Source organism: Cricetulus griseus (assembly GCF_003668045.3).
Source record: "Cricetulus griseus strain 17A/GY chromosome 1 unlocalized genomic scaffold, alternate assembly CriGri-PICRH-1.0 chr1_0, whole genome shotgun sequence".
In the NCBI taxonomy this organism is placed as follows: domain Eukaryota; kingdom Metazoa; phylum Chordata; class Mammalia; order Rodentia; family Cricetidae; genus Cricetulus; species Cricetulus griseus.
Window position 1 is genome coordinate 39,174,761 of NW_023276806.1, and position 13,077 is coordinate 39,187,837.

The 13,077-nt window shown below is 37.4% G+C and overlaps 1 protein-coding gene across 1 annotated transcript in view; it reads right to left on the reverse strand.

The window, feature by feature from the left end:
* The window catches only part of Dpyd (dihydropyrimidine dehydrogenase), an 830,055-nt gene that overhangs the window by 224,060 nt on the left and 592,918 nt on the right, over positions 1-13,077 (reverse strand). The gene's annotated exons all lie outside the window — the stretch shown is intronic.

Below are 13,077 nucleotides of genomic sequence, written 5' to 3' on the forward strand. Positions count from 1 at the left end.
ACATAATCTCAAGAAAACAATATATGTAGAAACAGGCGATGCACATTGTCTCCAGATAGTGCTAGTAGGTGTTCAAAAGTCATGAACCAGCTGAGTTCAACTGATCCCCTAGCAAGTACCCTAATCACTGTTTAGAACATACTAAAAAGATGTCAGTGGGTAATAACACACAGGGAGCTGCTTATACCACCATGTATACATTCATTTTGGATAAAGGCAAGTGAGTATTTACATGCATAAAAAGGAGTTTTTATTCTGTGTGTATGTCAGACAGCTTGAAATTTGTTTCCTTAATAGAAAGCAACAATGTAAATAGTATAACAATTGATATTTTACACATCTGTTGGTCTATTCACTCAGCTTAAGTTTTCCTAGGCTGGAGTTAGAAAACAACCACAGGCATAAAACCTCAGTATTTTTGTAATTCCATATTGGTGTGAATAATCATTAAGTAACCCAGGGAGGAGGCTTGTGTATCACACAGTACTGTGCCCTAGAGCACCCACTATGCTGATAGATGCGTTTAGGATGAAGACAGTCTAGGGAAGTCATGCTTCTGTCCTGGGAACTTGATGAAATTCAAGCAAGAAGGAATTACTGCCGAGGCAATTTGAAATAACATAGCAGAGCAAACTTCAATCCCTTGACAATGGATGGTTTCAGCTAAGGAGAACTCATCCATAACGAGCTGATGCAGTTCCGTGAGGAATTTCTTCCTGCAGTTGCAGAAAGAGCAGGGAAGGAATATCTAAATTGTTTTGGTTTGCTTGTTTTGACAGCTCTTTGGACTGATTTCTTTCTTGGAGTTAAAACGAGATGCCAGAAGTGAAGTGACTGCTAAGAGGACTCTGGCTGAAAGACGTGGTGGGGATGGTTTCAAACATGACTCTTCGTAAGTGTGACATTTAGAAGCCTTTGGCATAAGACTTGTAGATACTAGCCTTTACCCGAACCATGAACAGTTCCAAATCTATTGGTTTATTTATGAACACTGGGGTAGCAGATTTGAAGCGTACGTACATACCTTGAGGTCTGTGTCTTAGTCTCATCACTGTTGCTATAGTAAAATACCCTGACCCAAAAGAAAAACTTAGGAGAACAAGGGTTTATTGTAGCTCAAGATTTCAGGTTACAGTCTATCATGGCAGAACAGTCAAGGCAGCAGCGACTTAAAATAGCTTGTTTGTCACAGCCATAATCAAGAGAAAAATAAAAGCAGAATTAATAGTCAGTTAGCTTTCTCTACTCTCACAGAATCCAAGGCCCTCTGCCTAGGGAATTCACAGTGGGCCAAGTCACACTTCAATTAACCTGGTTAAGGAAAGTTCATCATAGCCATGCTCACAGACTAATATGATCTAGACAACCCCCTCATTGAATTCTCTTCTCAGGTGATTCTAGATTGTGGCAAGCTGACAATTCAAAATAGCCATCACAGTGTGTGTGTGTGTGTGTGTGTGTGTGTGTGTGTGTGTGTGTGTGTGTGTGTGTGTGTGTGCACTGTAGATACAAACGTATTTTTTTCCAAAGTCTTCCAGATGTCATGGAAGAAAAAGATGACTAGATCACCCCATGTTGAGTTTATCACAAACATTTGGAGAGATAGATGAAAGTGACAGAAAGGTTTTGAGCAAGAAAGAAGAAGTGATCTGCCTATCATCCTAAAGGACATGTAGCAGCTCTGGAGCCTTGGGTATGGTTCTTTGTTCCTTTAAAATGGATGTCTGTTCCTTTAATGATTAGTAAGCACAATGCTGAGGCTGGAGAAGTGGCTCAATAGGAATCAGTGCTTAGTATACCTGTGATAGCACCTGAGTTTGAGTCCTGGAACCGACATAAAAAAGACAGTTAAGATTGAATCTACTGTAACTGCAGTACTGTGGGGTCAGAGAAAAAATAGTCACTAGGACAAGCTGCCACTGGGATATATTGATAGCCCTCTTTTTAAAAATTTTCATTTTGAGATATGGTCACAATAAATGGCCCCAATTGGCCCTGGCCTTGCATTTCTTATGCACCAGCTTCCTATGTAGCAGGGACTACAAATCTAGAGCACCAGATTCAGCTAAAGCAGTTGTCTTCTCCACTGTCCTATAACTGAAAAACAAGTACTCAGGTTGAGCTTAGATTAGTGCATATTCAACTAAAACCATTTATCCAGAGCAGTGTTAAGCATTCATGTGGTGGTATGAAGTGTACTATATATAAAAGCTTGTAGAATGATCCAGTGATAGACCACAGCCTACAGAGAGCAGGGAGGGTCTGGGTATGTTTCTCTATATCTTGTGGTTTCTGTCTTCTCCATTTCTGTAAGATGTCTTCTAGCCAGAGTCAAGCCTTGTGATTAGGCATTTCTATGGATACTTAGCTACTATCCAGTATGGAAGGGTATGAATTATTATTTCATGTTCCATAAAAAGCTGTTGTCTTCCTTTAATTTAGTCTCTAGCTAGCTGAGTTTAGCTTGGGATGTAATATTTGGCCCAACAAATAGTGGCCAAGGTAATCAGAACATGTGTTTTTATAATACCTTGTGCACCAGAAATGTCTCTGACCACTTCTGCTCAGAAAGGAGCTGTAGTCCGGGAAGACATCAGAGAGAGGCATGAACTTTGTCTTAAAACAACAACAACAATCCCTTAGAACTGAAATATAGTTTCACTTATGGAAGTGAAAATTTTCTAGAATCAGTATAATATCTCAGTGGCCTTTGGGATTTCAATGTGTCCCCATTCCTCTGTAAGTCCTTTAGCATTTGAGCATGTTAAAATGAGCAAGCCCTCATGCAATTCTAAAGACCTTTGGGGAAAAAAAAGGTGTACACCGGCAGATCCAGAGAAGCTCGATTTAAAATGTATTAAGAGTAGCTATGATTTCTTAAAAGATGGATACATAGACAGAGGATGGTAATATAGCCCATAAGGGAAAATATCTTGAGGCACTGAAATTAAATGAAAATACGATCTCCTCTTCACTTTGAATACCTGCGTGATTACCAATTCGACAAGGATCTTTCATTTATTCCAACTCAACTTCACGGAAGTGCCTGAAGCCTGCATTGTTGATAAGACACTTGATGAAGCTTGCATAGGGGAAAAATCTTCACACTGCTTGATATACAGAATCATATTAGTACTAAAACAGATGGGTATTTACTTGTGCAGTATTCAACAAATGGAAAGTACTCAGAGATGGCTAAATTTAAATAGTTAAAAACTTTGTATCTTTTTTCTTTAAAAAGGAACACTGTGGTGAACTTTCCTGGGTTACAAATTAACAGCTGCATGTAATATGAGCTAATTAGAAGTCTAGATAATAAAGACCAAGTAATTGTAACATACAGAACATGTTGTTTCATACTTTTCTGTTTGCTAACAGTCCTGACTCTTAACATGAAGCTGCTGCTACAACAATTTAAATACTTTTTACTGATTTTTTTTTTCTTTTTGAGACAAGGTTAACTATGGAGACTTGGCTGGAACTCACAGTGTAGGGGTAGACAGGCCTCAAACTCACAGAGATCTATTTGCCTCTGTCTACTGAGTGCTGGGATTAAAGGCATGTGCCACCACACCCGGCCTTATGCATGTAATCTTTTAATACTGATGTTTTGGTATGTGATATAAATATAAAAATGACCCAAAACAATTTGCTTTGTTTGAAGTGTATATAGAATAAATAGAACCTAGCTAAGCAGTTAGATAATCATTTTGATTTACTTCTATAATGTACCTGTTAAATTGTGTGTGTGTGTTTATGTGTGTGTATGTGTGTGTGTGTGTGTGTGTGTGTGAGAGAGAGAGAGAGAGAGAGAGAGAGAGAGAGAGAGAGAGAGAGAGAGAGAGAGGGAGAGAGACAGAGAGAAGGGAGACAGAGAGATAGAGAGAGAGAGAGAGAGAGAGAGAGAGAGAGAGAGAGAGAGAGAGAGAGAGATCAAGGTACTCAGGAAAGACAAAAATGAAGTGATTATACATGAGGCACCTCCAGAGGGCACAAGCTTTAGTAAGGCATGTGGAACAATACATGAATAAAGACACCAATGAAAGACTCGTATAAAACATGGGACTGCTTATCAAGATGTGAAACAGAAGGGTCTAGTGAACAGGAAGGAACCAGGGAGGAGGAGGCATTGCTACTTGGTTCCACCAGAACTAGGGTCATTCTCCAGAACATTTTATTCTTTATTCTTTGGAGACTAAAACATGGAAGGTCACATGTTTAGGTCCATGTTTTAGAAACCTAACCCCATGCATGTCCCTGCAGCATGCAGGATGAAGTAAGAAGAGTATCTTAAAGAGAAAATGGTCTAATGTGAAGAACTGACTATACAAATTAATAAATCAAAGAAGACCGAGTAGCCTCTTAAGATAAGTATAACTTGGTGTAATTTTAATATATTTGTGTTTTACAACATATAATGAAGAAAATAGCAAACCAGAACTGGAGGGTGACAATCAAAGTGGCTCTGGGGATCCTAACTACTAGGGGAAAGCAATTTCCTCAAGCAAGAAATACAGTCAAGAGTGGTATACTTCGAAGAGAAGTGGTAAAAGACTTTTATACATAATTAGGTGAAGTTCTTATAAGTTCTGTCTAGGTGAAGAAATCTGGGGGTGAGTTTACAAAACTTTGTCATAGTGAGGATTTTAAGAAATGTAAAGTTGGGAGTTACCAGATCATGGCTAAAGTTTTGTGAATTAAAAGAAGGAAAGAAGGTTTTTAAGTTGTGAGATCATTGATGAAATCAAGCTGCTGAATGTTTGCAATAGAGAGTTGGGGCGGGGAGGAAGAAGGAAAGGGAGAAAGAGGGGAAGGAAGGAGAGGGAAGGGGAGAGGGAGAAGGAAAAGGAGGAGGAGAAGAAAGGGCAGAAGGACAGCAAGAAGGAGAGAAGAGAATGAGGTCCCTGTTCTACAATACTGCTCTAAGGAATTCAATGGCAAGTAAAATTTCATAAATAGATAATTGGCAATTGAAGAGCTGTTATTTGAGATGGATGGCACATTGAATTGGGTTAGGGACATTGGAGAACAAGTAGAATCAAAAAAGTCACCAGTAAATTTAACCTGAGATATCAGACCTGAGAACTGTACTTGACATAAAATGTACATAAATGCATACATTAATTATGTGACACTTCACAATTAGTATTAAGGACACCATGAAAGCGATCACTTGCTATTTTGTGAAGTGTTGCATTAATATAAGCAGAAAGAGAACCTGTTATTAAAGGAGCCAGATGTGATTTACCCATCTCTGAGTTCTTATAGAGTGAATTGAGTGGCAGTCAGAGACCCAGAGAATGAACTACGATAATTAAATATATAATTGATATTGCAGATCTATAAGGGACCTGAGCAAGTGATTGAAATTATTCCCGGGGAATATCAACCTAGCATACTTACAACAGTTAGTGATTTACCAAACATTCACTTTACTGTACAGAAATACTTCTAGCTAATTGTTTTCTTCTTCAAATTATCCCCAGTGAGATATATAAAGAGTCCTGATTCTTAAAATATTTAGGATCATCAATTTTATGTGAATATTTTTCTCATCTTGCTATAGGTTAAAGTGACATTATTTGTCTCATTTTGGATAAAGGTGAAAAAAGCCTGTTTATCATAATTTATACAACTCTTCTGCATAAATCTTTCTTCAGAGATTATTTAAAGTAAAGTGATTACTTACTTAATTACAAAAAGTATTGTCTAATTATTGTGGAAGAAAATTAATCGTAAGTGAAAATAAAATTGCATAACAAGATAACCAAACAAAAGCAACATTACAAAGAAATATTTCCATCTATTTCATTTGAGTTAAATTATGTATTCATCAAACTTTTATAATTATTACTTTAGTTATAGAATCTTCCTTCATTGTGTGTGTCTGTCTGTCTCTCTGTCTGACTGACTGAATGTTTGTGCCATTTCATGTGCACCTGTGTGCTGGCCAGAGGTGAAATTTCACTGTAATTCTTTGAGTGTCATTCATCTTGTTTTTTGAAGCAGGGTTTCTCACTGGAATGGAACTCATCATTTAGGGTAGGCCAGGCTGGACAGTGAGCCCTGGGGATCTACCTTTGTCTATCTTTCTCCCCAGCACTGGGATTACAAGCGTATCATGTTATCCTCTGTTTTATGTACATGGAATTTGTGGATTTGACTCAGGTTCTCATGGTTGCATTACAGTACTTAACTGAGTGAGCTATTTCCCCAGCCTTAGACTTTTTATATCATAGACAGTGTTTCTTGCCATTACTCTTCTTCACTATACCTTTAAATACTACTAACATTGTGTTCATATAATACTTTATATAATACATCACATATTTTCTTATTTGGGGTGTTTTGAGATTGTCTGTCCGTTGTACTATAAATAATATTGAACTTTCTATTTCCCCTTTAGGAGCCTGTTTAGATTTCAGTCTGAGTATAGGCCTAGAGGCAACTATTGGTGGGCCCTGAGGTACATCTATATTGTCTTGCCTGGCATCTCTTTCACTGAGAAAGTCCCTGCTGATTTAGCAGATAATAAAGGATTTACTTCCTCAGTTAAGGCAGTAAAGCCAGTATTTCAGGGGTGGGTGGGAGAATATCTGCTGAGGATGGAAAGACTACTTCCTCAGGTGAGATAAACAGAACTTATAGAATGGGTCTATATACACGTATAGAAAAGGAATTCAATAGAATGGCTCACAGGATGTGGTCCAGCTAGTAGAACAATGGCTGTCTACCAACAGAAGGTCCAAGAATCCACAAGGCTGGTTGTCACAGCTGGTCTTCAGTACATGTCATATCCCAGGGAGGTAGGCTCTAATGCCAGTGAATGAATGAAATTGATAGTGAGGGATGAGCAAGCAGGTAAGCTTCCTTCTTCCATGTCCTTTATATAGGTTGCCAATAGAAGCTGTGATCTTTAATCCCAGCACTGGGAAGGCAGAGGCAGTGGATCTCTGTGAGTCACAGGTCAGCCTGGTCTGCAGAGAGAGTGAGTTCCAAATATATATATGAAATGAGTGGACATTTCTTATTACATAACTGGATATATTTTTAAATTATGTATTAGGTTATACAGAAAGGCAGACTAGTTAAAATAGAGGACCAGAGTTATGCATTACTGATGGGGAAAAGCCAATCTTGGAGCAAAGAAAAGTTTAATCTCACAGAGTATTTTTACACTGTGGAGTCTCTTCAAGAATCATGACTACCAGTGAAATAATTCATGGGGAAGGAAGAATGAAACCTGGTTTAGCATGACTTTAGTAGCCAGGTTGGTTGAAACTTCTGGAGTCTGACCACAGGGGTTTAATTGTTACATATTTAAACACAATAAAACTTTGGGAAAAACATTCCTGCATGATAATCATCAAAACAAAACTTAAGGCATAGCTACATCAAACTCTCTTGAAATGTCTTTTGCAGAGCACTTGTGACCTCTTCCACAAGAATTGGTTCTATTGACTGGGGAACAATGTTCAGGTTAGGAGCATAGGAAGGAAGGGTTTGTAATAAGCACAATAACAAAACTATTTTACAAAGTTCATGGGAACCCCTTTCATGAGGATGGGTTCTACTTACTGAGAAACAATTCTCAAGAGTATGGGGGATTCTGATGAGGGATCCTACCTTATTAAACAACACCCACTCCAGCCCTCTGGGTAAACTGGTGAAGAAAAAGCCTGCACGTTTAACAATTCCAATTTCTCTAGTGCTATTTGTAAGACCGTATGCCCTCTACACTCACACAACCTGCATATCATTTGGAAATCATATATTTTATATATTTGCCATTGTACACATTAATTTACTTCAAGTATACAGAATTTTATTATGACTATAGTCAGTCAATCTTTACAGAAAATAATGACTTCTAATTTCCTAGCTACTCTGATTATACAGGTTCCTCACACCAAGAGGATTTTTATTTTATCTTCTTAACTTCATATTTAGTTAAGGCTGTCTTTTAATTGTGATAACTTACAGAAGGTATTTTCCATGTTAACAAAAAGCTTTTAGACATTATTTCCTAGACTTTGGAGCCTATTAATAGGCTCCAAAAGCCCAAGACAGCTATTAATAGGGGTAAGGAGATGGAAGAAAAATTTGAGACTCAACATTTCAAGAGAAGGCATGAGCATTACATAAAACATATTTTAAACTACAGTGTTGTCACCAGTTTGAATCTTGAAGAAACTCATTTTATGTAGATTTCATTAACTTTGAATTATCTATATCAAAATGGAAAGAGCCATTAGTATAATACATGCATTAAAATGACAACAATTTCTCTTTGGAATGTGGTGAGTTACCAATGTGTACTTCTAATGTAATTTCTAGTATTTACTCTTGGAAGAAAGTGATACCAATGAATATTCTGTTGGTACCAAAGGGAAAGTGTAAGATAAGACTATGAGCTGCTCTTCAAGGATGGTACACCTGGCTAGTATTAAATCTATACTTGAGACACAAAATCAAGACAAAAGAATGACATTAGGTCATTTATGTCAAGATTTTTTTTTCCGCCAAAACTACAATTTACAAAGACTAGAAATATTTTGATGGACCAGTGAGATAGCTCAGTGGGTAAAAGCGATTGCCAACAACCCTAGTTACTTGAGTTCAAACATAGGGAACCATAGATAGAAAAACATGTCCTCCAGTTATTCAACAACCTCCACCTCTGTACCATGACATGCCTCTACAGACATCCACACACAGAATAAATACTTAAAGGCATATTTGATATCTAATATCTCTAACATGTCTCATTAACTTTATTTCACAATTAGATATGGTACAGCTGATTCAAGAGCAGCCAGTAGGAATATACTTTCTAATATATGTGCACAATATGTCTTAAAAGGCAAAGTATATTTTAGTTGCATTTTAAAGGTAGTTTTACTTTTATTTATCTCTATGGAGGTTTGCTAGTGAGTGTGGGTGCCCACAAAGGACAGAGGTTTTGGATTTCCCTGTAGCTGGAGTTACAGGCTGTTGTGAGTCACCCAGTGTGAGCAGTTGTGAGCCATCCCATGTGAATGCTGGAAATTGCTACCTAGGTCCCCTGCAAGAGCAGCAAGAGCTCTTAAACTCTGTGCCATCTCTCTAGCTCTAACACCTTATTAATTAGGAAGTGTGAATCTGTATATATTCTATATTTCATCCTCATGCAATATACAGTAAAACCAGATAAAGAAAGACTTTCTTGGTTATAAAGGAGACTTAGGCAGTCCTCTTGCAATCTACAGAAGTTCTCAAAAAATTTAAACATGACCAATGAGTTCTGTTTTGTATCATTTTCTTATTGGGATTCATTGTCATGGTTCATGTTTAGAGACTCGAGCTTAGAATATAATGAAAATACATACATGTTAAACATTACAGCATCTTAAATCATATTTATTTTATTGGCATAGTAGAATTTGCAACTAGTTTGCATGTTGCATGGTCAGTTTTATAATGACTAAGTGATTAGGTTATATTAATTAATTCATCAACAAATATTTATGGACTCTCAGGGTCTATACAGCAAATAAAACCAAATGATTCTTCTCACAGCATCTTCATTCCAGGAGAAAACATAACAAGCACAAATGAGTACTGGGTTACTCAGAGTTTATATCAGTTGTGCCACACAGGGTAGGAGGAGGGTAATGGGAAAGAGAGTGACAGGGGTACAGGTAGGTTAGCCCTCTGCAGAAGCCACACTTGTCTCTCTGTCTAGGACCTTCATAGCTCACTAAAATGCTTTTACAATTGACTTAAAATGATAAATTCCCATGGTTAGATGTTTTTCATTGGTCAAAAAATTTGAGTCTTGCCGGGCATTGGTGGCACACGCCTTTAATCCCAGATCTCTGTGAGTTCGAGGCCAGCCTGGTCTTGAGAGCAAGTGCCAGGATAGGCTCCAAAGCTAGACAGAGAAACCCTGTCTCAAAAAAACAACAACAACAACAAAAAAACAAGAAACAAAAAACATGAGTCTTTCCAACTTAGCATATTGTTTTTCACTTGCAGTCTTATCCTTGGGTCAGTGATAACATTAACACTCAACATATGCAAAACATCAGTTGGCTACAAAACCATCACCTTTTCTACAATTGTATTAGAAGGAAATGCTATGTCTCAGCAAAAGTTATGCTGAAGGGTTCTATCTGATCACTGCCTATTTTCATGTCCCAGTTCTATGTATAACATGGAAATAGGAAACTGAAACACACACTTTAGAAAGCTTTCAAAAATTAGGTTAATTCTTAACCAAGTGATGCACTCATATTGGCCTTATTATGAGTCCAATGTTTGGAAGGCTGTAAGTTGTTATGGTTTATATGAAATATTTCAATAGCAGCTAAGCTTCAAAATGTAGATTCACATTAGAATGAATTATTAGAGTGATACTTTCTTCACAAAGGAGAAAAAGATAAAGGAAGGAAAGGGTAAAGACATGGTGTAGGGAATTGAGTTAACTCCTTCAAAGCACAGTGGCTTTGTTTTTTTATGCTTTTAGAGGTGATGTCTAGAGCAGCTTTCAGGGAAAGTTTTCTCTTTTGTTACTCAAACGTAGATTTATGGTGATTGAAAGTTAATTGAACATTTGTTCTTCAAAAGGAAATATTGTTATTAAATTTCCATGTGGACACAGAATAATGCTTACTTTAGGGTGGGAATTCAGAAAAATGGAATTCTAAACTCTTACTGGGCTATTCCTGTCACTATTTTATCTATGACTTGGACACTTCATCTTAGGAGAAAGGACTTGACTAGTCATCTGGCAGATCTTTAAGGTCTCTTTGATGCTTCTGTTTATTCCACCCAAGAAGCCATCATGATGGTCACTCTTGGTTATCTTTTGACTTCATCCCCAGGAACACTGACATGAACAAGCTAGTTCAGACAGTCAGCTTCCACTAGGTATCCCATCTCTACATTACAAGGCTGGATACCTGAGGACAGCCATGCCCACCTAACATCTGCATGGGCTCTGGGATTTTGAAATCTGATCTTCATGCTACCTTGTCCATGTGAGTCTGGGGTTCACTTGAGGTATTTTGCTTCAATGAACATGGTAGAGAAAATTTGTGACTTCCACACATGTTGTAGAAACTTTCTACACATGCAAATTTGCATACCAAATATATATACCACATATACATATAAAAATATTAAAATAAAGCAGGATAGTGGTGTCATGGAGAATGTTTCCATTGTTGTAGATTCATTGTATAGAAGTAGAAGTCACTTAAGTCATAATGCTGAATAAATTGTAAAATGATAATAAATTAAGTAAATTACTGAGAAATATACTAACACACCAAAAAAAGGTAAGAGTTAAAGCACATTAGTACACTGAGCAATCTTCTGATAGTCAGAGACAGGCTTGCTGTTTCAGATATTTGTGAAAGAGTCCAGAGAACACACATTCATATGGAATGTAGAAGGAAACTGACGATCAGCCAGTGTCAACAAGTCTTCTGAATAAGAACTGGCCACAATATCACCTTCTCTTCCAACCAGCACTCATAGGCAGTGAGGCCTTGACATTTTGTGTTTTATTTAAGTACAGCATGTTTTGCAAACAAATTGAAAACCTTTCATGTGAAATGACTCTCAAAGAAAGTCACTTGCTACTTCTGGTGCTGGGAATTAAGAAGCAGCAAAATAGTTATTAAAAGTTGATGGGTCTTGGCCAGAAAACAGAAATTCTGAATAAATTAGTGGTGACTCAGACAAAAATGAGCACACCATATGTTATATATCTGAACAAGAAAAAGGGATGTTGAAAACGCTTCAGCCAGTGCTCAATTCAAATTTATGATAATAGAATTATAAGTGACTATGGTTCTGTTTCTATAGAATCATTAGGGGTCTACTGGGATGGGTTAAATGCTTTAGTTATACTTTATTGCATTTTATGAGGGAAATGATATGTTATAGTGCTACTTAGGGACTTGGAAAGGTCTTGAGATGTTTCTCTTTGAATAGCTGAGTCTCAGCAGTACTACATTTACCTTCCCCTACTATTTCTTCTTAATTCCTTGAGAGACATCAATATTTGGCTCTTTGGCTCATTATAGAACTTGATTTTGTTTTTTAAAATATTTGCCCTAAATTTGACTATAAAAATGCTAAAATTTGACTAAAGACATCTGAAGAGCTGCAACCTCTTCATTTAGTGTGTGTGTGTGTGTGTGTGTGTGTGTGTGTGTGTGTGTGTGTGTGTGTGTGTGTGTGTAGGTACATGCATGCCAGAGAACATGTGTGGAGGTTGGAGGAAAACCTTTGTGTTGGTCCTCATCTTCCACCTTGTTTGAGTCATGGTCTCTCATCTTGTTTGCCACTTCATTTGCCAAGCTTGCTGTCGCATGAGTTCCTGGGGATTCTGCAGCCTCCCCCTGCCAACTCTCCATGGAACTGCTGTAATATCCACAGCTTTCCCATTTAACACTGATTGGGAAGCTACCACTCCTGACCCACTTTTTTGTGATTCAATTTACCTTACCGGAAAGTCAAAGAAAAATGTTCTGCCTACTTCATGGGTTTTACTAATTTGGGGAGGAGAGACATCAGAACTATTAGGTACTATTCAGAATCTAGTAAAGAACAGCACAGAGAAACAGGATAATTTAAGTATTTAAGTCTACAAGTGTTCTCCAGGACACACAATTTGAAAATAAAAATGACCTGAACTAGTATTAGTGATTTTCACTGTTCTAAATCAAATATTTTTAAGTGATGAGTAGTCACTTAAGAACTGAATTAGTTTTTTGAATGAACAAATCAGAAAACTACTGATAAAATAAGCTCACTAGAGGAAGGAAGGCCCAGGTGACGTAGGATGTGCAGAAAGGGAGCTGTGATTTAGAGAAACAGAATGGGGTATAAAGAATAAGATAGGAATAATAGAATAAAACATCCCCAAGTTGCAGAAAGATGTGTGCCTTTGACGGATTGGGCTCACTAAGACTCAGTGCGATTAATTTTGCAAAAGCCACACACCTAGACATAATCAGGACAAATGTGTGACCTCCAATGCTGATGAAAAAATTCTTTTTTTCTAGCCAGAATAAAAAATAGTTT